Consider the following 26,133-nt stretch of genomic DNA (forward strand, 5'->3'; position numbering starts at 1 on the left):
CACCGTATTTAGTATAAGAAATGCAAAAGAGACTCGCTGTCAGTGTGTTAAACGCTACATAGGACATAATAATAACAAAGTCACAGCATTTTTTTTCTTTATTTCATCATTTCTAAGAGCTCTTTCCTCTGTGCGCTCGAACCGTGACACCACGCATTGTCAGACTGTGAAACTTCAAGAAAATTAAGCTCGCATGAACAATGCAAACACCCTCAAAAAGTAAAAAAGATAAATACACTCATTCACTGCTGCTCATAGAATTCGCGCTCTGCGACTTGATAAGAACACACCAGACTATTTGGAAAAAGCCTTTAGGAAATGCAAAGGAAAGGAAATGCACCTGCATCCTAATCTCATATAATGGCTGGAGAATCCCAGTGAATTAGCGCGCTGAAAACAAGGACTTCACTTGGTTTGCAAGACAGTTCTATTAACATATATAGGGGGCTGTAGCCCTCATTTTTTAACAAAGATTTCAAGCACATCACTTTATCACTCTAGTCACAAGAAATGTACGCACACAAATGGGTTCCACCTTCGCAAATGTGCACGCACACTCACACATTTTTGTGCTGAAAACAGGCAAAAATTCAGCCTATTCTCAACCACACAAATACATATTATTGCCAGGTCAATAATCATCAGACCATCATCAAAACATGGAACACATATACCCAAATGTAAAACAATAGGCCTTCGCTCTGGAGGTAACACGATATTGCCAGTCGACCATCACAAACCAAAAACGATGCACAGCAACTCAGGAATGCATGTTGGCTACGCATTCAAGAAAAAATGGCGTCATACTTTTTCTGTAACAGTTATAGTACAGAAGGCGATTCATTTCTTTTGACTTTTATTTGCTTGGACATTAATATTTTGCAAGAACGTTAGTGCAACGGATAAAAGAACAGCATTCGCTACACACTGTTCCTCATCATTTTAAACCAAACCAAACCAGACTGCATATATTCGTAAGCATACTACATTCGCTAAATAGGTGAGCCACTAATCATTCAAATAACATCAAATAAAAAAATATAATTCCAACATGATTGACTGCAAGCTTCAGCACCCAACAGAGCAGTGCGCCTTGACGCCCCTCTACACGTCTTCGACACGACAGACACGAAACCTTTTTGAATATATTATGCTGTCACTGGTATAAAATATTTGTTGCGAGAATGATCATCTGCTACGCTCGTATTTTTTATAACAAATGCCAGGTAGTCTCACTCTTATCTTGTTAAACAATACACAGCAAATGATAACGACAATGATAATACTGGCAAGCCATTTTTTTTTTATCTTGTGTTCTCAGAGCTCACACCTCTGGGTGGGTCCTCTAAAATTGAAAATGTCTGCTCTACTGCTGTTACAGTAATAAAACAGTGATCGCGCTTGGGGAATCGGTAACGGATCGCGATTGCGTGCGTCCCATGCGTCAGTGAATCGAAACTGCAAGAACTCACCCGAACTCTGCTCCTGTGGGGACGTTGCTCGAACACACTGTTTTGTCACTTGTTGTTGAAACGCACGCGTGACAATTGCTTGATTGCTACGATCGAATTTCATGCATGCTGTTTTTTCTGCTTTCTTTTTGTTGATTTTAAGATAAAAGTGAATACCATTAAGAGTAGTATAAAATAAATAATCTTGCAATTTAATGATTAGTACGTGGGTTTCTGTAAGCTCTTTGCACTGCCTGGTGCAGCTCTATTCCTCCTCAGGTGATGTCATGCAGTAACTTGATTGCTTCTGGAGTCTGTAGCGGTTGCGTGACCCTTAATGGAAAAAAAGTGGGGCCTCAGAAAATGCGAGGTTTGGTTCTCACGATCGATGGTGTGCGTTTTCATGGACTTTATGCTGAGCAGATTTATGGTGAGGACCGTTTTTTTTTTAATAAGAGGAGTGTGTGCATGTGTGTTTAGAAATAGTTTGATGCTGGAGAGTGTGTTTTCAGTTTGTTCAAGTGTTTGTGTGCTTGCTTTCCCTTGTTGACTAGCAGTCGTGTGATTTTTCCTCGCGTGACAGTGCTCATTGTGCAATACCCTGACATTCCCAGACCTGTTCCGTCTTATGATGCATGCACGCCTTCCTTTTGCTGAAGCATCTAGTTCTGTATTTTTTCTTTGTTGATAAGAAATATTCTGGTAGAAGCAGTGTCTTGACAATGACGATAGTGCTGCCACGCCCTTGATCTGAACGGGAGTAGCGTTGGTATGATCCTTAATAATTTTGCAATTAAATTACTTCAGAAAGTAACCGCAAGGGGGATAGACGTGTGGCGTTATTTAGGAAGACAAAAACATCATTATTCGGCCTGCCTCTCCGAAGGAACGGCGCTCCTCACTGAGCTCCTCATTAGTAGTTGTTGATTGTGTGCCTTGTTGTTAAGGTATTTTGTTCCTGTTTTTGGTAAATCTACCTGGTCATTTATAAGGCTTCTGGATAAAAATGTTTAACTGGTGCGATCAGCTTTAATACATGGCGTCTGGTGCTCTTTCGGCATAGTTTTTTCATTTGTATGCAATCATTATTTTAGTAGAATCAAGCAAATAATCTTTGGTAGGGATTCAATAAATAGTTGACATGCTGTCTAGGGCGCAGCCGTACGTGTTCTTGAACCATGCAGGTGCATGCCTCAGACATGAAGTTATGATATAATGCACTGGCTCTATCGTTTTCGGCAGACGTTGTCGATAGCAGTTGTGTTGGCCATTAGTGAAAAAAAAAAGCAGCATAGTCTTGACCCAGTGGGATGATATCACGACTAATGAGCTAGTTCTGCAGAGGGCGCGATGGGTATTAACGTGTTACTAGAAGATGATACACGTCGATTTTGTCGATATCAGTTGCGTTGGCCTTTAGTGGAAAACTGTAGCCACAGTGGGATTCAGTTTGCCTCTCACTGGGTACAGACATGTGACTTGTCACTAGTTGGTGATGTGTGTCGATGCTTGTGGATCTCGTGTCAAGCGGCTTTATGATTAGGGAGTGCTGTCAACGTAGAAATACTTCAATGCTGGTGAGTGTTTTCCACTTTATTCCACTGTTTCTCTGTGGTTGCTTTCCTTTGTTGCCCTGCAGTCGTTCAATTTTTTCTCGTGTGACAGCGCTTATTGAGCAAATGTCCTGCCGTATCCAGACCTGTTCTGTCTTATGAGACATATGAGACATACTTTTCTTACTCTTCCTAATCGTGGCAATAGCGCTGCCACGCCGTTGATCTGAACGGGAGTAGCACTGGCAGAGTTCTTCATAATTTTGCTGTTAAGCTAGTTCAGAAGGTAACCCCAGGGGGGATAGATGTAAGGATTTATTCAGCTGGAAAAAGCATCATTATTCAGTTCTCCGCCTGGCTCTCGGATGGAGTGGACGTGTCTCACTGGGCTCCTCGTCATTACTTAGCCCCCGGTTTGTTTGCGATTAGCAGTGACTTGACGCATCAATCACTTGGACAACGGATATAAAAGGCAAGTTCCAGCGCTAAGCAAGTAATATGTAAGGGTTTTGGCGGCCCTCGTAAGAAAAGTAAGAAGTACATACACAGTACACCGCGTACACCGCTATCTCTTTTAAACCAGAACATCTGCATACATTGAAGCATTCTCCACAGAAGGGTTAATGTTTGGGCCAGATGGTACATAGTAATGGAAAAGGTAATCAGCGATAGAAAACGGGACGAGAGAAGTAGTAGAACACACACAGACGCTGGACTTGCAGCATGTTTAATGAGGAAAAGTAAAGAAACACCAAAGCGCACACCGATAGAATATTCGTGCTCCTTGACATTACGTTTAGACAGTGTCCGGTATGACCAAGAAACATGAATATTCGATCAGTTCTGTTGGCGGTGCCAAGTCGCCTATGCATTGTAGGGCGCGCGGTTGCTATCCGTCGTTTGATGGTGCGACGATTATTGGCAGGGGAGCTTCTAAATTTGCACGTGTACTGGTGGAAACCTTCCAGATGAAAAAAAAAAAAAACATGGTCTTCACTACTATGTCACTGTCCCGCCTTTATCGCTTATGGAAAGAGAATACAACTTTCTTGATAGAATTGGGAGCGCTGTTCCTTGAGATATGTTATCACCAGTGCTGGATTTTCACCTGTCTTACCATTCACATCGCTGTACCACACTTCACAAGCGGCGCTTCGGTGTTTCTTTACTTTTCCTCATTAAACTTGTTGCTGGTCTAGCGTCTCTTCTGTCTTCAACTACTTCTCTCGTCGCGTTTTCTGCCACTAGTTACATTTTTTTTATTCTCCACAGCCTTAGTAGCACATATCGAAAACGCAATACAATAAAAATTCATCAAACAATACGACTTTATTGGAGGAAAAGGCTCACAATAATAGATACATGTGTTTATAGGACACTGTACGTACGGCCTGAAAATTATGAGGATAAGGCGCACGTGACCTAACATAAACAAAAAAGAACACAGCATACTAGCCATAAACCAACAAATTACAGTAACTGGAACAGTTCAGATTAACTTGAAATGACGTTTCTGCACCCTTCGCTAAACTTCACGCACAACGAAAAATAAATTGTTTACAGTAGAATAGCTATGACAATATCATAATTGAATTAGCTTAGATTTATAGCACAGAAACATTTAATGAGCATTGCGTCACATGATGAGGCGTCGAGGTGCACAGGATATGAGATACACAAAAAATATAGAGCAGAGTTTCCATAAGCTAATTAATTATAACAACTGAACAGACAGTTCAGTGTATTCAGACGCAGCATTTATGGAGCATGGTGTCATTATTATTATATGGGAGCAATCACAACATGGAAGTCACCTCACAGGTGGTCTGTACTCGCTGTATATGCATGACAGTTTTGTGAACTTTCTTCAACAATGTGTCGCACACTAGAAATTTCAGGAGCACGACCTGCAATGCAGCTGAGGTTGCATGCGGGGTATTGGTACTGTAGCATGGCCACGAGGAGCATCTCCTGTTCCTGGGGATGCTGAAAAAAGAAGTTTCTTCTCAACGTGCTTGGTGGTATCGTCGAATGGCTGCACATGTCTACGGAGCAGTATATATCCGCGGGACTGATGCTGTCCCTAGTGTTTAAATCAGAAAGCTAACCCTGAAAACACGGTAGCGCCGTAATAAATCATGCCGATAAAGAGCTCCTCGCCGGACCTGAGTCCATATCCGCAGAGACCTAATAGATTGAATACTCATAAACGTAACACGGACTGCGAGAACCACTTACTGTACTCGAAACACTCTCGTCATTTAACAAAACACTTAACTGAGTTTTGTTAAACGCATAAATCATTTTTGGCTCTCTAAGAAGTTGCATTCTACACGTGTTTTTGCACCAGCACTGCCACCACCACGATATTAAAATTGTAGCCGCCCTGTACAAGTCGGAAGAATCACATCTGCTTCCTGTCAACACAAGTTGCTGCGCTATAATGTGCAGTAATCATTTGAACTCCTATTTGACCTGCTATTACAGGAACGGATTGAGGAATCTTTAGCATATATGCTTCAACGGCGGGAAAAGCACAGAAAGGAGTCTCACCTGTAACAAAATGCTTGTAGATGGCCGCACATAAAGCACCAGCACAATGGGCGTCATATGGACAATGGGCGTCATATGCAGCGTGTAGATAGCCAGGACAATCAAGGGACCATGAAAATATATTTGACAAGCCCACGATCATTTTTAATTTGTTCCCCTGTACTAAAGCACTCAATCTGAAATATGAAGTTGAAAATGGTTCAAATAGCGAAGATATTCTATATTAACCACGGGTGTGAACGGCAGCTGCTATGGCCCACCTCCGAGGCGAACTGCCCGTGACATCATACACAGAACATGTTGCCGCTTCGTGGACGGGTTTTTGCGAGCAAACTGCAAAATTTGCAAACAAGCTTGCGTACTTCGCCATGAAATATGTTTTCATTTGACCTGGATACAAGATTGTATCTTACCGTCGACACAGGATCCTGCGAGAAATGTAATACAGCCGTTGACTGTCAGCATGGTTACCAGAGCACGTTTACTTCTTTAAACTACTTCTTCGTCAGAACATACTTCCGTCGGTGACATTTTACAAGCTGCTGAGTACCGAACCATCCATAGACGCTGTGTGTGTTGCATAACCTCTTCCTCAATTGCCGATAATTTCCCTTTCGCCATATTTCCAGTGATTTCGACGGCAGGTATACGACGTCGCTGTTGTCCAAACCGATACCATGCACCCACATGGTCCCGCGGGGTGTGTCCTCCTCGTCGGTCACAGTTGGTTGAGAGAACTGAATGGCGAGGACGATATATGACGGATGGCGATTTTGTTTGATATCTGCGCCCCCGTTGTACTGAATACGGTTAAAAGTCGATGTGTGTACGATAGAGAGGGATAAGGAGAACAGTTTCCTGCAGAGTACTCGGAATTCGCGAAAATCATTTCATTGTCCCTTTAAGGGGCGTCCGCGTGCTTATCCCACTAGATCGTGCGAAGTTGCCGCGTTCAATGACATTTCATCCTGCCATATGTTTGACACAAATGAAGTCCGTGAAATTTAATGAAACTCAAGTCACCGAGCCCAAGACTTACATAGCTGGACGGTGCATAATGTGAGGCAATGAGACGCCAGAAGCCAGGGTGGGGGGTCATCCAAGCGAGGTACAAAAGAGTAGTATGGGATCAGCTCAAGTATCCGGAAACTCACATCTTCGTCTGGACGCCATTAATTAGCAATTAGAGCTAATTGGGACCCCCCACATTAATCAGGACCCACCAGGGCGTCATTACACTAATTGGGGATCATCTAAGACACGTCCAGACCACTGTGTGAGTTTCCGGCTACTTGAGCTGATAAAAAATAAAAAAATAGGTAGAAAATAAAATAAAAAGATAGAGATAGAGTGGAGAGAAGGAGTTTAGTTGAAGATCAACGACGCCATCTTGTAGAAAGCGGTCCGGAACGGCCGCTGGGCGACGGAGCACGGAGGCAAGTTGCAAAGCATCGCAGCACCAGTTCCGGACATCCTGTGACGTCAGCTGTGACGTCATCATGGCATGTCTGGGCAAGTTAGGACAGCTCTGGACATGCAAGGAGAAAAACACTCGTAATACAGAGGCTGGGAAAGCAAGAGTATGCAAACCATCAATAGCTAACAAGAAAAAACAATTAGTTACACAACAAATGAGCCCACCAGAACAGGAGCGCAGAACCATGCGACTGCTCCATCCGAGAGGCAGGCAGAAACTGACTCGTAATGCTTTTTTGTCCTGTATAAAGCCCCGCAGCTGCACCCCCTAGCGGTTACTTTCTCAACTAATCTCACAACAAAATTATTAAGAATCACGCCAGCGCTACTGCCGTTCCCAAGGCAGAAGATGATAGAAAATGCCGGGGATGCCCGGACAACAGCAACCAGCACTGGCACGAAAATCGCAAACAAAGCGGGAACAAAGTTGACGAAAGCATTAGTTACGCAACAAATCACCTCACCACAGCAGGAGCGCAGACCGATGCGACTGCTCTCCGTGACAACCAGCCAGAAACTGAGCGAGCGCGGGGAGCGCACGTCTTCTCCCAACGAGAGCCAGAGGTGGACTGACGTAAGCGCCACTCTACGGGTGCTACGCATGCGCGCGCTCGTAGCGCCCTCTGCGCGCTCCTACCGCCACCTGCGAGAGGCTAAGTGAGAAGAGCATTCCTGCGCCCCCTGCTGGCCGTTCTCATTGGTCCAGACATCATCCTATTGTCTCAGGGCTACCCTGTTTTTTTTTCAATAATGCTCCTTTGGTCAATCTGCAGTGAAGCCACGGTATGACGTCATCATGCACCTGCGTGCGCTCTAGACAGGGAACCCTATTATTTATTGAATCGCTATCCCAAGATTATTTCCTCTATTGTTCTATAACGATTGAATAGGAAACTATTGCAGAAGAGCACCATGCATGAAAGCTGATCGTAGGAATTCCAAAGTCTTACTAAATGAGACTTGCAAAAGAACAAAATATCCTAACACGTAACTCCATCAACGACAAATAAGAGGACTAGGCACTCAACAAATCAACAAAGAGTACGGGTAAACAGGAGCGCAGAACTCAGGGCAGCACTATTGTCAAGACAACAATGTTCCTTGTCAAAAGAGAAAAAATACTAAGCGTCAACAAAGGAAAGCATGCATATCGGGGCATGTCAGGACAAATCGTACGACTGCTGGGCAACAGAGGAAAACAAACACTTGAACAGAGTGAAAAAGGCACTCACCATCATTTTTCCTGTTCACAGCATTCCCTCATTGTAAATCCGCACGTCACAAAATCCACCTGCATCGTCGAACACCATTCACCAGTGACGAACCACATCCGCACCACATCAGAGGCAGACAGAACCCCACCGAAGCTACGCTCTTCCACTGACGGCCAACGCCAGGAGCAGAATTTGCGTGTCGAGACCCGTCAGTGTCCAAGAGAGAAGTGAATCCTTGCGCCCCCTGCTGGCGGTTCTCATTGGTCGTGACGTCATCCTATTGTCTCAGGGCTACCCTGTTTTTTTCCACTAATGCTCCTTTGGTCAATCTGCAGTGAAGCCACGGTATGACGTCATCATGCACCTGCGTGGCTCAAGGACGCGTGCGCTCTAGACAGGGGACCTATTATTTATTGAATCACTATCCCAAGATTATTTCCTTTATTCTTCTATAACGATTGCATAGGAAACTATTGCAGAAGAGCACCATAGACAAGAGGAGATTGTAGCATTTCATTCCCAAAGTCTTACTGTACAGGAAAAAAAAATGGTTCAGCAAGACATAAAGTCACACACCTGTCCCCCTCGCGGTTACTCTCTGAACTAAATGAATCGCAAAATTATTAAGAATAGCTCTACTCCCATTCAAGGCAGCACTATCGTCAAGAATATGCCTTGTACAAAAAGAAAAAAACTACATGTAGAAGGAAAGCATGTCAGAACAAGCCCAGGCATGTCAGCACATGTTTGTCAGACAAGGGGGGAAAAAGCGAAAAGAAACAAAGAAGGAAACCAGCATCAAACTATTTCTTCTTATTCAAAAACAGTTCTCATCATAAATCTGCCCAGGACAATACACACTATTTTTCTATTGCCACACTTTTTTCCAGTAACGGTCAATGCATTGCTACAGACTGCGTGACGTCATCACATCCTGTCTGAAGAAGACACCGACAAAGACTCCTATTATTTATTGAATCGCAAGATTATTTCCTTTGTCCTACTCTTAATGACATTGATTCTCTCATTAAAATTCAACAAAAAAGCACCCCGCATATTAACGATTTTCACCCCAAAGGCTCATCATGGTCATTACAATTACAGTAAACTGCCACTGCTCTTTTAAAATAATAAGTGAGACCACTCAACATCACCTCCAGGCTTATGTAATACGTGACCCTTTCTATGCTCATACATTCGTTGTCTGAGGCTAAACGTGCGAGCAAAAAAGGCGCGGAAGCCGGGTGGGCAAAGTTCCATTCGCGCATTGCGAGCATAATGGCGGGAAAGCCTGGGAGCAAAGTTCTATTCGCGCATTCCAAAGCACAAGACAGAACGCCTTTACGGGAACACGATAGCATTCCTATACTATATTAATGATTATTGCATTGCAGTTTAGAAAAACTACAACTAAACTATAATTTTAGGAGCCCAACTTTCTATGGAAACTATAATTGCCCTATTACTTGGATCGCTACTAATGAAGCGCACCAAATTTTTCTCTCTTCCCATTTCAGCCTTGTCATGCAGGGAAGCAGACTCATATCCAAAATAATTAATTTACACTGAGGGTGCCGTGCTTCAGGAATTCCTATCCTGCGCTCAGATGCAAGCATTTCTTCACGGATACCTTTAACAGCTGACTTCCTCAACATATCGAACACCCAACAAAATCAAACAAACAATCAGAGAAACCCTCTTCTCAGCTGCACCATGCGACTTTCTTCTGCGTAAAATCGGTGATTTGAAGAAGAGAGCAGCGAAAAATTGCGCGCGCTTGTGCTCGACCTGAAGCATATGCCAATAAACCAAGAAAAAGGCACTCATGTCTGGTATCTGATAGTGCCACATACACAGACGCATTGTCGCAAAGAAAGCACAGGACACGGATACACAAATTTCCTTAGGTGAGCAGGGAAAAGGCTTAAGACCACAGGTCACGACACATCGCCACGCGGCTAGCACAACATGACACCAACAAGATACTAGCAGCGGGAAGAACTGCAACACTGCTAAACAAGTCCAGACATGCCACGATGGCGTCACAAATCAGGAAGAAAAAAAAAAGAAAAAAAGCACACGCACGCACGCACAGAGGACAACGCATTAAACACACGGAGCGCTCAGGAATAATTGTAGCGTCACCGCACATCGCTACGAAGCTAAACGTCTAACACAAGACGACACCAACAAGATATTAGCGAAGGGTAAAAATTGCAACACTACCGAACAAGTCCAGACATGCGACATCGCATACAAAACACTGCTCATCGGGGAAAAGGCCTAAGCCTGCGGCGGATCATCATAGAGCGTACACAACTTCATTTTTTCTATTTTGCGTAAACTAAACGCGGTCTGCTTGGAAAACGACGTACAAATTTTCTTAACGAGCAGAGAAATATTTCTACTCCGTGCTCAGATACCAGCATTTCTGCTCAGATACCTATAACGGCTGACTTCCTCAACATATCGAGGAAAGCGAATACTAACACTCAACATATAACAAAAAACAAACAAATTCCATTCTCATGAACTCTCTCCTCTGCCGAGCGGCTTTCTCCTGCTCTACCTGGATGCTGACTGTTACCCCTCATCTACATTCTAAGTAAAAGCCGTGAAAGGAGAAAAGAACCGCGAAAAATTACACGCATGTGTGCTCCAATAGCTGTAACTGCAAGAAACCGTAGCGCACGCCAATACACTGAGAAAAAGACACCTATTTCTGCCACCAGATAATTCTTGCATAATGCCACATACACAGTCGCATTACCCTTGCGTAAAGTACACAAATTTTCTTAGGTGAGCAGGGAAAAGGCTTAAGACCTCAGATCACCACACATCGCCACGCGGCTAGCACAACATGACACCAACAAGATACTAGCAGCGGGAAGAACTGCAACACTGCTAAACAAGTCCAGACATGCCACGATGACGTCACAAATCAGGAGAAAAAAAGCACACGCATGCACGCACAGAGGACAACGCATTAAACACACGGAGCGCTCAGGAATAATCGTAGCGTTACCGCACATCGCTACGAAGCTCAACGTCTAACACAAGACGACAACAACAACAAGATATTAACGAAGGGTAAAAATTGCAACACTGATCAAGTCCAGACATGCGACATCGCATACAAAACACTGCTCATCGGGGAAAAGGCCTAAGCCCGCGGCGGATCATCATAGAGCATACACAACTTCATTTTTCTACTTCGCGTAAACTAAACGCGGTCTGCTTGGAAAACGACGTACAAATTTTCTTAAGGAGCAGAGAAATATAGAAATTTCTACTCCGTGCTCAGATACCAGCATTTCTGCTCAGAAACCTGCAAAATTAAGCACTGCTTACTTCGTCAAGATATCGAACACCCAACAAAATCAAACAAACAACCCCACTTCCACTGGTAGAACACTATTCAGCTTTTACGCAGGAGGCTTTCTTCTACATAAAAGTAGAGAAAATAAGAAAAAGAGCAGCGAAATATTACACGCACTTTTGCTTGACTTAAAAAACCTGAAGCATATGCCAATAAACCAATAAAAAGACACTCATGTCTGGTATATGATAGTGCCACATACACAGACGCATTACCCTTGCGTAAAGAAAGCACAGGACAGGGATACACAAATTTCCTTCAGTGAGCAGGGAAAAGGCTTAAGCCGTACCGCCTAGGAATAATCGGAGAATCACCGCTTATCGCTACGCGGCTAGCACAACATGACAGCAACAAGATATCAGCGAAGGGTAAAAATTGCAGCAAGAAAGACACTACTGAACAAGTCTAGACATGCGACATCGAATGCCAAAACACTGGTGATCGGGGAAAAGGGCTAAGCCTGCGGCGGATCATCATAGAGCATACATAAGTTCATTTCGCGTAAACTAAACGCGGTCTGCTTGGAAAACGACGTACAAAGTTTCTTAGGGAGCAGAGAAATATAGCAATTTCTACTCCGTGCTCAGATACCAGCATTTCTGCTCAAAACCCTGCAAAATTAAGCACTGCTTACTTCATCAAGATATCGAACACCCAACAAAATCAAACAAACAACCCCACTTCCACTGATAGAACATTATTCAGCTTTTACGCAGGAGGCTTTCTTCTACATAAAAGTAGAGAAAATAAGAAAAGAGCAGCGAAAATTACACGCACTTTTGCTCGAATAGCAATAAGAGAAAAAAATAAAATAAAATATCGACACACACGCTAATAAACTGTGACAAAGACACCCATTTCTGCTATCAGATAATTATTGCGTAATGCTAAATACTCATTTGCATTGTCCCTGCGTGAAGAAAGCACAGGGCAGGGATACACAATTTATCTTAAGCGAGCAGGGAAAGTCACTTCTACTCGAACAGCTTAATACCATAAAGTCCGAATTTTTGCAAAGCAAATAAAGCTTGAACAGCGCTACGAACGTGAGAGACACATACTAACAAACAAACAAACAAACAAACATACAAACAAACACTTCTATTCATTTCTATTGATAAAGGCGTAAACCACACTACAAGAACAAAGCACGCGGCTTCAGGAAAGCGTATCAAATGCATCGCAACAGGACCGGCTCTCGAAACTTACATCCCCATTTTTTTCTTTACTCACATCACATCACACATCACAGGACCGGCTCTCATAAAATAGCCTGCCCAAAACGAAGACTTCACCAGGTTCGCGAGGTAATTCCATTAAAAACGCTCTCGGTCTATCCTACAGATAGCAATGCAAGCGCTGCTTCCCTTATTTTTTAAGCCACTATTCCACGCAATGGCACATAAATGTATCACTCGTGTCACATGAAAAAGCACACACAAAGAACTTACTTGTCAAGTGGGATCCCTGGTTCACACATACACAGACACACACTCACATTTTCACAATCACAAACACAAAGTCCACCGCAACCACATAAATCCATATTATTCCTCAGGTCAATAATTATCCTACCATCGTCAAAAGATGGCTCACTCTTGTATGCGATCGCAAAGCGATAGGTCCTCGTTCCGGATGTAATAGGATATCGCCACTCGGCCGACGCGAACCAAAAAAGAAAGAAAGGAATGCGCGTTCGCTATACCTCCACAAAGAAAACGGTGCCGTGCTTCTACGCAGCGCTCATCATACAGTAGTGAATTGTCTTCTTCGTTTTCCTTTTATTTTCTTGCACCCATATATTTTGCAAGAATACTATAGAGCAGAACGGACAAATGTGAACATCATTCGCTACACACTGTAGCTCTCACCATTTTTAAACCAAACCACTGAACATGTGTTCATAGGTCTTCACTAAATAGGTGAGCCGATAATGACTCAAAATGAAATGAAATCAAATAAAATAATCATTCCAGCATCGCTGGCTGCAAGCTTGGGTACCCTGCTTGGGTCTGCTGGCGCTGGAATAAAAGATTTATTGCGAGGGTACTACAATGGTGAGCTCTGCTGCTGTTTAAGTGATAAAACAGTGCACCTGCTCGGGGAAAGGGGGTCGCGCGCGTCCAAACCGCGAGGCCCGCGTTGCGCTCGCACGGGGAACCGCGCGCGGCTCGCGTGGGGCGCGGTTCGGGAGCACTGTTTTATCACTTAAACAGCAGCAGAGCTCACCATTGTAGTACCCTCGCAATAAATCTTTTATTCCAGCGCCAGCAGACCCAAGCAGGGTACCCAAGCTTGCAGCCAGCGATGCTGGAATGATTATTTTATTTGATTTCATTTCATTTTGAGTCATTATCGGCTCACCTATTTAGTGAAGACCTATGAACACATGTTCAGTGGTTTGGTTTAAAAATGGTGAGAGCTACAGTGTGTAGCGAATGATGTTCACATTTGTCCGTTCTGCTCTATAGTATTCTTGCAAAATATATGGGTGCAAGAAAATAAAAGGAAAACGAAGAAGACAATTCACTACTGTATGATGAGCGCTGCGTAGAAGCACGGCACCGTTTTCTTTGTGGAGGTATAGCGAACGCGCATTCCTTTCTTTCTTTTTTGGTTCGCGTCGGCCGAGTGGCGATATCCTATTACATCCGGAACGAGGACCTATCGCTTTGCGATCGCATACAAGAGTGAGCCATCTTTTGACGATGGTAGGATAATTATTGACCTGAGGAATAATATGGATTTATGTGGTTGCGGTGGACTTTGTGTTTGTGATTGTGAAAATGTGAGTGTGTGTCTGTGTATGTGTGAACCAGGGATCCCACTTGACAAGTAAGTTCTTTGTGTGTGCTTTTTCATGTGACACGAGTGATACATTTATGTGCCATTGCGTGGAATAGTGGCTTAAAAAATAAGGGAAGCAGCGCTTGCATTGCTATCTGTAGGATAGACCGAGAGCGTTTTTAATGGAATTACCTCGCGAACCTGGTGAAGTCTTCGTTTTGGGCAGGCTATTTTATGAGAGCCGGTCCTGTGATGTGTGATGTGATGTGAGTAAAGAAAAAAATGGGGATGTAAGTTTCGAGAGCCGGTCCTGTTGCGATGCATTTGATACGCTTTCCTGAAGCCGCGTGCTTTGTTCTTGTAGTGTGGTTTACGCCTTTATCAATAGAAATGAATAGAAGTGTTTGTTTGTATGTTTGTTTGTTTGTTTGTTTGTTAGTATGTGTCTCTCACGTTCGTAGCGCTGTTCAAGCTTTATTTGCTTTGCAAAAATTCAGACTTTATGGTATTAAGCTGTTCGAGTAGAAGTGACTTTCCCTGCTCGCTTAAGATAAATTGTGTATCCCTGCCCTGTGCTTTCTTCACGCAGGGACAATGCAAATGAGTATTTAGCATTACGCAATAATTATCTGATAGCAGAAATGGGTGTCTTTGTCACAGTTTATTAGCGTGTGTGTCCATATTTTATTTTATTTTTTTCTCTTATTGCTATTCGAGCAAAAGTGCGTGTAATTTTCGCTGCTCTTTTCTTATTTTCTCTACTTTTATGTAGAAGAAAGCCTCCTGCGTAAAAGCTGAATAATGTTCTATCAGTGGAAGTGGGGTTGTTTGTTTGATTTTGTTGGGTGTTCGATATCTTGATGAAGTAAGCAGTGCTTAATTTTGCAGGGTTTTGAGCAGAAATGCTGGTATCTGAGCACGGAGTAGAAATTGCTATATTTCTCTGCTCCCTAAGAAACTTTGTACGTCGTTTTCCAAGCAGACCGCGTTTAGTTTACGCGAAATGAACTTATGTATGCTCTATGATGATCCGCCGCAGGCTTAGCCCTTTTCCCCGATCACCAGTGTTTTGGCATTCGATGTCGCATGTCTAGACTTGTTCAGTAGTGTCTTTCTTGCTGCAATTTTTACCCTTCGCTGATATCTTGTTGCTGTCATGTTGTGCTAGCCGCGTAGCGATAAGCGGTGATTCTCCGATTATTCCTAGGCGGTACGGCTTAAGCCTTTTCCCTGCTCACTGAAGGAAATTTGTGTATCCCTGTCCTGTGCTTTCTTTACGCAAGGGTAATGCGTCTGTGTATGTGGCACTATCATATACCAGACATGAGTGTCTTTTTATTGGTTTATTGGCATATGCTTCAGGTTTTTTAAGTCAAGCAAAAGTGCGTGTAATATTTCGCTGCTCTTTTTCTTATTTTCTCTACTTTTATGTAGAAGAAAGCCTCCTGCGTAAAAGCTGAATAGTGTTCTACCAGTGGAAGTGGGGTTGTTTGTTTGATTTTGTTGGGTGTTCGATATCTTGACGAAGTAAGCAGTGCTTAATTTTGCAGGTTTCTGAGCAGAAATGCTGGTATCTGAGCACGGAGTAGAAATTTCTATATTTCTCTGCTCCTTAAGAAAATTTGTACGTCGTTTTCCAAGCAGACCGCGTTTAGTTTACGCGAAGTAGAAAAATGAAGTTGTGTATGCTCTATGATGATCCGCCGCGGGCTTAGGCCTTTTCCCCGATGAGCAGTGTTTTGTATGCGATGTCGCATGTCTGGACTTGATCAGTGTTGCAATTTTTACCCTTCGTTAATATCTTGTTGTTGTTGTCGTCTTGTGTTAGACGTTGAGCTTCGTAGCGATGTGCGGTAACGCTACGATTATTCCTGGGCGCTCCGTGTGTTTAATGCGTTGTCCTCTGTGCGTGCATGCGTGTGCTTTTTTTCTCCTGATTTGTGACGTCATCGTGGCATGTCTGGACTTGTTTAGCAGTGTTGCAGTTCTTCCCGCTGCTAGTATCTTGTTGGTGTCATGTTGTGCTAGCCGCGTGGCGATGTGTGGTGATCTGAGGTCTTAAGCCTTTTCCCTGCTCACCTAAGGAAATTTGTGTACTTTACGCAAGGGTAATGCGACTGTGTATGTGGCATTATGCAAGAATTATCTGGTGGCAGAAATAGGTGTCTTTTTCTCAGTGTATTGGCGTGCGCTACGGTTTCTTGCAGTTACAGCTATTGGAGCACACATGCGTGTAATTTTTCGCGGTTCTTTTCTCCTTTCACGGCTTTTACTTAGAATGTAGATGAGGGGAAACAGTCAGCATCCAGGTAGAGCAGGAGAAAGCCGCTCGGCAGAGGAGAGAGTTCATGAGAATGGAATTTGTTTGTTTTTTGTTATATGTTGAGTGTTAGTATTCGCTTTCCTCGATATGTTGAGGAAGTCAGCCGTTATAGGCATCTGAGCAGAAATGCTGGTATCTGAGCACGGAGTAGAAATATTTCTCTGCTCGTTAAGGAAATTTGTACGTCGTTTTCCAAGCAGACCGCGTTTAGTTTACGCAAAATAGAAAAAATGAAGTTGTGTACGCTCTATGATGATCCGCCGCAGGCTTAGGCCTTTTCCCCGATGAGCAGTGTTTTGTATGCGATGTCGCATGTCTGGACTTGTTCGGTAGTGTTGCAATTTTTACCCTTCGCTAATATCTTGTTGGTGTCGTCTTGTGTTAGACGTTTAGCTTCGTAGCGATGTGCGGTGACGCTACAATTATTCCTGAGCGCTCCGTGTGTTTAATGCGTTGTCCTCTGTGCGTGCGTGCGTGTGCTTTTTTTCTTTTTTTTTTTCTTCCTGATTTGTGACGCCATCGTGGCATGTCTGGACTTGTTTAGCAGTGTTGCAGTTCTTCCCGCTGCTAGTATCTTGTTGGTGTCATGTTGTGCTAGCCGCGTGGCGATGTGTCGTGACCTGTGGTCTTAAGCCTTTTCCCTGCTCACCTAAGGAAATTTGTGTATCCGTGTCCTGTGCTTTCTTTGCGACAATGCGTCTGTGTATGTGGCACTATCAGATACCAGACATGAGTGCCTTTTTCTTGGTTTATTGGCATATGCTTCAGGTCGAGCACAAGCGCGCGCAATTTTTCGCTGCTCTCTTCTTCAAATCACCGATTTTACGCAGAAGAAAGTCGCATGGTGCAGCTGAGAAGAGGGTTTCTCTGATTGTTTGTTTGATTTTGTTGGGTGTTCGATATGTTGAGGAAGTCAGCTGTTAAAGGTATCCGTGAAGAAATGCTTGCATCTGAGCGCAGGATAGGAATTCCTGAAGCACGGCACCCTCAGTGTAAATTAATTATTTTGGATATGAGTCTGCTTCCCTGCATGACAAGGCTGAAATGGGAAGAGAGAAAAATTTGGTGCGCTTCATTAGTAGCGATCCAAGTAATAGGGCAATTATAGTTTCCATAGAAAGTTGGGCTCCTAAAATTATAGTTTAGTTGTAGTTTTTCTAAACTGCAATGCAATAATCATTAATATAGTATAGGAATGCTATCGTGTTCCCGTAAAGGCGTTCTGTCTTGTGCTTTGGAATGCGCGAATAGAACTTTGCTCCCAGGCTTTCCCGCCATTATGCTCGCAATGCGCGAATGGAACTTTGCCCACCCGGCTTCCGCGCCTTTTTTGCTCGCACGTTTAGCCTCAGACAACGAATGTATGAGCATAGAAAGGGTCACGTATTACATAAGCCTGGAGGTGATGTTGAGTGGTCTCACTTATTATTTTAAAAGAGCAGTGGCAGTTTACTGTAATTGTAATGACCATGATGAGCCTTTGGGGTGAAAATCGTTAATATGCGGGGTGCTTTTTTGTTGAATTTTAATGAGAGAATCAATGTCATTAAGAGTAGGACAAAGGAAATAATCTTGCGATTCAATAAATAATAGGAGTCTTTGTCGGTGTCTTCTTCAGACAGGATGTGATGACGTCACGCAGTCTGTAGCAATGCATTGACCGTTACTGGAAAAAAGTGTGGCAATAGAAAAATAGTGTGTATTGTCCTGGGCAGATTTATGATGAGAACTGTTTTTGAATAAGAAGAAATAGTTTGATGCTGGTTTCCTTCTTTGTTTCTTTTCGCTTTTTCCCCCCTTGTCTGACAAACATGTGCTGACATGCCTGGGCTTGTTCTGACATGCTTTCCTTCTACATGTAGTTTTTTTCTTTTTGTACAAGGCATATTCTTGACGATAGTGCTGCCTTGAATGGGAGTAGAGCTATTCTTAATAATTTTGCGATTCATTTAGTTCAGAGAGTAACCGCGAGGGGGACAGGTGTGTGACTTTATGTCTTGCTGAACCATTTTTTTTTTCCTGTACAGTAAGACTTTGGGAATGAAATGCTACAATCTCCTCTTGTCTATGGTGCTCTTCTGCAATAGTTTCCTATGCAATCGTTATAGAAGAATAAAGGAAATAATCTTGGGATAGTGATTCAATAAATAATAGGTCCCCTGTCTAGAGCGCACGCGTCCTTGAGCCACGCAGGTGCATGATGACGTCATACCGTGGCTTCACTGCAGATTGACCAAAGGAGCATTAGTGGAAAAAAACAGGGTAGCCCTGAGACAATAGGATGACGTCACGACCAATGAGAACCGCCAGCAGGGGGCGCAAGGATTCACTTCTCTCTTGGACACTGACGGGTCTCGACACGCAAATTCTGCTCCTGGCGTTGGCCGTCAGTGGAAGAGCGTAGCTTCGGTGGGGTTCTGTCTGCCTCTGATGTGGTGCGGATGTGGTTCGTCACTGGTGAATGGTGTTCGACGATGCAGGTGGATTTTGTGACGTGCGGATTTACAATGAGGGAATGCTGTGAACAGGAAAAATGATGGTGAGTGCCTTTTTCACTCTGTTCAAGTGTTTGTTTTCCTCTGTTGCCCAACAGTCGTACGATTTGTCCTGACATGCCCCGATATGCATGCTTTCCTTTGTTGACGCTTAGTATTTTTTCTCTTTTGACAAGGAACATTGTTGTCTTGACAATAGTGCTGCCCTGAGTTCTGCGCTCCTGTTTACCCGTACTCTTTGTTGATTTGTTGAGTGCCTAGTCCTCTTATTTGTCGTTGATGGAGTTACGTGTTAGGATATTTTGTTCTTTTGCAAGTCTCATTTAGTAAGACTTTGGAATTCCTACGATCAGCTTTCATGCATGGTGCTCTTCTGCAATAGTTTCCTATTCAATCGTTATAGAACAATAGAGGAAATAATCTTGGGATAGCGATTCAATAAATAATAGGGTTCCCTGTCTAGAGCGCACGCAGGTGCATGATGACGTCATACCGTGGCTTCACTGCAGATTGACCAAAGGAGCATTATTGAAAAAAAAACAGGGTAGCCCTGAGACAATAGGATGATGTCTGGACCAATGAGAACGGCCAGCAGGGGGCGCAGGAATGCTCTTCTCACTTAGCCTCTCGCAGGTGGCGGTAGGAGCGCGCAGAGGGCGCTACGAGCGCGCGCATGCGTAGCACCCGTAGAGTGGCGCTTACGTCAGTCCACCTCTGGCTCTCGTTGGGAGAAGACGTGCGCTCCCCGCGCTCGCTCAGTTTCTGGCTGGTTGTCACGGAGAGCAGTCGCATCGGTCTGCGCTCCTGCTGTGGTGAGGTGATTTGTTGCGTAACTAATGCTTTCGTCAACTTTGTTCCCGCTTTGTTTGCGATTTTCGTGCCAGTGCTGGTTGCTGTTGTCCGGGCATCCCCGGCATTTTCTATCATCTTCTGCCTTGGGAACGGCAGTAGCGCTGGCGTGATTCTTAATAATTTTGTTGTGAGATTAGTTGAGAAAGTAACCGCTAGGGGGTGCAGCTGCGGGGCTTTATACAGGACAAAAAAGCATTACGAGTCAGTTTCTGCCTGCCTCTCGGATGGAGCAGTCGCATGGTTCTGCGCTCCTGTTCTGGTGGGCTCATTTGTTGTGTAACTAATTGTTTTTTCTTGTTAGCTATTGATGGTTTGCATACTCTTGCTTTCCCAGCCTCTGTATTACGAGTGTTTTTCTCCTTGCATGTCCAGAGCTGTCCTAACTTGCCCAGACATGCCATGATGACGTCACAGCTGACGTCACAGGATGTCCGGAACTGGTGCTGCGATGCTTTGCAACTTGCCTCCGTGCTCCGTCGCCCAGCGGCCGTTCCGGACCGCTTTCTACAAGATGGCGTCGTTGATCTTCAACTAAACTCCTTCTCTCCACTCTATCTCTATCTTTTTATTTTATTTTCTACCTATTTTTTTATTTTTTATCAGCTCAAGTAGCCGGAAACTCACACAGTGGTCTGGACGTGTCTTAGATGATCCCCAATTAGTGTAATGACGCCCTGGTGGGTCCTGATTAATGTGGGGGGTCCCAATTAGCTCTAATTGCTAATTAATGGCGTCCAGACGAAGATGTGAGTTTCCGGATACTTGAGCTGATCCCATACTACTCAAAAGACGCTTTGCACACGAAACTGTGCACGCGTTCTCAGAAGAAAGGGCTCATCAAATGAAGAATATGCGTCAATATAGGCGTAAATGACTGATTGCCAACGCAAAGCCCTAGTTTATTCATCAAAACAACATCTTATGCGTCAGAATATAAGAGTAAACCATGACCTCCGCGGCATTTACATATAAAACTCTGCCCTCTACGCTTACAGCGGGGGCGTTTACGGATGTTTGGACACACACATATGGATATTAACACAGCTTGACGGATACGGCGTCAGCCACTTTCTCGAAACTTACGCTTAGTAAGGAAGGGTAAGACTGGACGTAAACCTAAATTCATCCGTTTGTTTCGCAAAAGTATACGGTCATTGGGATCAGTAACGTCTCGTTTTTCCCTATCCTCCTCTTTGTCCGTTTTTGGGTATACAGGGTGTTAATTTTTATGTTTTACAGAGTTTTTATAAAAGAAAAGGTACGAGAACAGCACAGATGTCATCTTTACAGTTGAGTTATACGGCAAGGTGGACACACTCTGGAAGGGTGCATGTAACTACAAAGTGACTAATTACTTAAAATCCATTATTAACCCTTTAATTATGAAATTTTTGTCGAAAAAGCGGGATAGCAGAACGGGAGATAATCCTCATTGAAGGTCCTTCTACCTTTTAAAAATTCAGCAAGGAGCCCTTGCCGTGAAATAATAATAGCTGAATTTTGGTATGCAAACGAGCCTCAAGAGCTGTTATCTCTGCCGGAAAGCGATTTATCTGGCCAGTAGATCGGCACCTACTGCAATCACCTCCATCGCTGCAAATCACGTGAACCTCTGACATAAAATGAGCGCCATGCTCCCTGCGTTCCCGGTCGCCGCGGTTTCGATTTCGGCTAGCGTGCATATTGAAATTCCGGAATGGATAGTTTAACGCACGTGCGTGTTTCAGGATTTGCTACGCGTGGAATTGCTGCCAACAAGGATAGCCTTTGATTCTGCTATTTCGCTTTTGCCCGAAATAACATAATCAAAGAGTTACTTAATGATGATGATTAGTATTTTAATGGCGCAGCAGCGACGGAAAGAGTTACTTAATGAACGAATTAGTTATATGTCAGTTGCATACTTTCTTCGAGAGGATGCACGCCTCGCCGTAGAACAAAATTGCAAAAATGATATTAGTGCTATTCTCATATGTTTTTTGTTTTTTTAATAGAAGTTCTGTAAAGTTTCAAAATAAACACCCGTACAGTTGAGTCGTTATGTAATAAATGTTGTTGAGTTCGATAACTTGATGTCCGTCCTTTGATGACCGTGTCTTTCGGTTGCCTTCACCATGAGGTCATACCAGCTTGTCTGCACCATCTCCCTTTCCTCTTTAGTACGTTGTTGCGGTGTTTTCAAACGTACATCGTTTAAACACATTTTTACGCACTACTCTTGTACGTATCATGAACCACATAATGAGTGTTTAAAAAAAAAAAACTTCTAACACAGTTCCAATGAAGCAAGCAGGAACAGTAAGCGAGCGAGCGGACGTGTAACTCAAGGAGGCAGCATAATACTTCTTTTGGTCTTAGGAGCAGGACAGGGGCGACGACGACTTGAGAAGGTCATGCTCTTAATGCCCAAGGAATTATGCTATATCCTGTGGGAACGAAAGTGCCCATCATCGGGGCGTCGGCCCTTCCGTTCGGCGACCAGAGAAAACGCAGAAGAGCAAATGAAGAAACAAAGGAACAAGAGGTTTATTACCGCGCTCATAGCCACAGTTGCTTCGCGCCGCTAACACGAGAGGTTTATTACCGAAAGACAAGAACGTGCAACCTCCAGACGGAACAACAGTCGAACCCGGAAACACCCCCGTTTCAGGGGCACCGCTCCCTCAGTAAAAGGGCCGTAAACAGGTATACAGTGAACCCTCGTTATTATGACCATGGTCGTTGCCGAAAATTTTGGTCATAACGCGGAATTGTCATATTAACGGGGGGATTTGCAGAGGTTTCACTGCGTTGTTCCCCAGGAGTATGGTCGTAAAGCGCGTATGACAGATTATCGGGGGTCATATTAACGAGGGTTCACTGTAAAAGATTATCATTTACGTGCGTTATATTGATACGGGCAGCACAGCGTAGCGATGGCAATGATTTAATCGACAGGAATGAGAATGCGCGCGACATGAGTCGCCGTTATCGTAGTCACAATATTATAGCCACTTAGGCATTTGCCTAAAGTGTATTACCCTGCTGGAAATAGTCCAATTCAAAATAGCCCAGAAATCTCATTCGGTTTAAGTGGATATCACATTTACAATTCTCATTGAAAGGAGCCAAAATTTCCCATTCCGAATCGACAATTTTGGACAAATACCATATTGAAAACTACTGGAATTTAGTGGGTTTCAAAGAGAAATCACTGTAAATGTCAATGGGGATGAAGTGGAACCACGCTTAATCACACCCATTGGAGGCCAGTCTAGTTTACCATTGGCCAATGTGCTGTAGCCCAGATTTTCCCCATTAAAGTCACATGGAAATTCTCATTGACGATTCACCTTTTCAATGTGTAATAACATTCGATTCTGCTGCATCGAATGAGCAGAACGCATGTTTTTGCTGTAGAAAGGAGTTACACTAGATGCCGTTTCTGCGTGCACATTTATTTCTTCATACATCACAATACAGTAGATATTAAAACATTACAAGTGGGACATATAAAGGTGAAAGTTATTTCAAATGTTTCAAATGTTCAAAAGTGTGAATATTCACCAATCAGTTAAAAATCGCTAGCAAGACAGTGAACAACAATAGTAAAACCTCCATTCAGAACTTACATGTTTTGAAAGCATACTGTCCATCACCAACACGCACAAAATAAATCCACAATCAGTAACTTCATAGTGATGTGTCCCCAACGTCCGTACAGCGTCGACGAACAAAACAGAAGGTCTTGAAGCACTCAACCATCATGGTCTTCTGTGCTTCGTAGGTGATTCGCGATGACCTGTCCAGCTTGCGTTTCATGCGTGAAAACTAATCCCATCCAACTTCGGTAAGATTCCGTTCTGGCCACCTGCTGACAAATGCCTATGCCAGCTGCGTCGCACCAGCCTAACCTTCGAGAAACACAATTTTTAAAAGATACAAGAACAGCAGCATGTCAGTGTGAGTGGGAGTCAAATATATTACATACCGTTGCTCACAGCGCGGGGGGTAACACCGACTGCACATTTCGCTCTCCTCCCATCACCGGTTGTAATGCCTACGAACATGCATAAAACATGTGAGACTGTGTAGAAAGAACGGGCATGTTTCTAACATCGATTACATACCTTACAAAGGGGAAAAATCCTCAAAATGACGCCCGAAATACGCCAACTGCTTGTGAGCCACGGCGGGACAAGGCGCGCATCCAAACACCTCTGCATTCCGTAACAGACTGACTAGTCCGTTGAAGATTTGAGGAAACGCTTGGACTCCCGTGCACTGGAATGTTATACGAATGCAGAAACAATAGGTTAAGGTAATAGGTGCGTATGAACTTACCGCGGCACATGTGCTTTTGAGTATATGTTCACGAACATTTGAAATAACGTAGCGAACTATTTTCAACGCGGACGAGCCACTATGCGGTGCGGCACGGAAACGTGTTACAACGCGCCCGCTTCGGACTCTGCCTCAGCGAGCGGCCACATCGGCGAACGGCTGGCGCAGTTGATTTGTTCGGAATAAATTTTCATTTGCTTCATTAATTTATACTATGTCTGATTGTCGTTCAATTTTCGCTTGCAATATATGTGGATACGGTGCGTATTCTGGAGCTTCATTTGTTTGAATCGGACGCGTTCCTCGAATTAGTTCATGTTCTACACGGACGTACGGCGTTCTTCCTAATTATATTATTACTTAATTTGACAGTGATGATGTACTATTCGTCACCATTACGCTCGTTCCTTCAGCAACTGGCTTCTCACTTATTGTATTGGCGGCCATGCAACATGTTGGATCCCACTAAATCAAGTGGAAAGCAGTTTCTCATTGGTACACATTAGACCAATTCCTCATTCCTTCTATTGGTGCAGACTGTAATGCACAACATGCTGGATCTCATTAAATCAATTGGAAGTCAGAGTTTCTCACTGACGACCATTAAACCATTTCGTTCAATTGGTTCCTTGCTTCGTGACGTGGTCTTCGCCACACAACAAGGCAGAGCCCGGTTTCGCGAAGGCAGCTTCCCTGCTTAACTTCGACTTCAGTCAATGAGAAATAGTCAGCCTTTACACGTTGAACGAATTCGCAGTCTGATTTCTCATTGAATCTCATTAAAATTGCGGGGAGAAGTCAATGAGATCATGCCGACTATTTCCAGCAGGGTATTGGGGTTAGGCAGTGAAAGCTCCTTGAATGCGGATGAAGTATACACCGCACTCTTTCGCTTTTTAGCTCCGCCATGCGCTCTAACTTTACGTCGTTTTGACGAGGCGCTTTCCTCACCAATTACGATCAAGGGTGCCATGTATGATTTTATTTCAGTTGCAGAAATGGACTACAAGAATGTGAGTCGTCTTCTATTCAAAATCTAAAGAGTTACAACCTCAAACTGGAAAAGAAATGCGTTTGTTTAGGTATCACACGCGCACTACTTTTCCCGCGCAGTAGCACGCAGCACACCGCGAGCGCGATTGAATATCCGGCACTACAGTTCCGGAATCTCAGGTAGGTGCTATAGGTGCCTGTGCGCGGTCATCTTCGTCATCTGCGAATGGTTCCGACAACTGGGCTGCCGTACTCTGGTTCAAGCCACGCAGCATCACGTCACCAGCTCGCGTGGCACAGTGGTTAGCGTGCTGGCCATGTCACGTCGTGACCGAGAGGAACCCGGGCTCAATCGCGTCATATGATAGCAGCTCAATTATTGTCGTTTGCGCCAGCCGAAGATGTTGGAGATGCCATGACGTTCAATTTCGGTACCACGGAGCTCAAAATGAAGTTCCACACACACAAATGAAGCATTCCGCCTCACAGCTGATAATGAAGCCTGTCTATTGGCTGGTAATTTGAAACGTCATGTTCAGAGCTCGGCCCCGCGATTGGACGGCAAAAGGCTGTCATGTGACGTATGCGTTGTGGAAAGAGGCGCGCTGGTTGGTTTGAAAGCAGTAATATGGGTCACATAGGTACCGATCGAAATGTATGTTTGGGTATTATGGGGGACCTGCGTTCTTTCACGGAGTACCATTATTTGAGAAATGTATGGCGCTCTGTTTACA

The 26,133-nt window shown here is 43.9% G+C and overlaps 1 long non-coding RNA gene across 1 annotated transcript; it reads right to left on the reverse strand.

Moving 5' to 3' along the window:
* Positions 1-23,510: 23,510 nt before the first annotated feature.
* Positions 23,511-24,432, reverse strand: LOC135377077 (uncharacterized). The gene is made up of 3 exons (XR_010418009.1): positions 24,193-24,432; positions 24,054-24,122; positions 23,511-23,976 (listed from the first exon to the last, which is right to left on the reverse strand). It is a non-coding gene; the product is annotated as an uncharacterized LOC135377077 (long non-coding RNA).
* Between the last annotated feature and the right edge of the window lie 1,701 nt (positions 24,433-26,133).

The sequence above is a fragment of the Ornithodoros turicata genome, chromosome 1 (genome assembly GCF_037126465.1).
Source record: "Ornithodoros turicata isolate Travis chromosome 1, ASM3712646v1, whole genome shotgun sequence".
NCBI lineage: Eukaryota > Metazoa > Arthropoda > Arachnida > Ixodida > Argasidae > Ornithodoros > Ornithodoros turicata.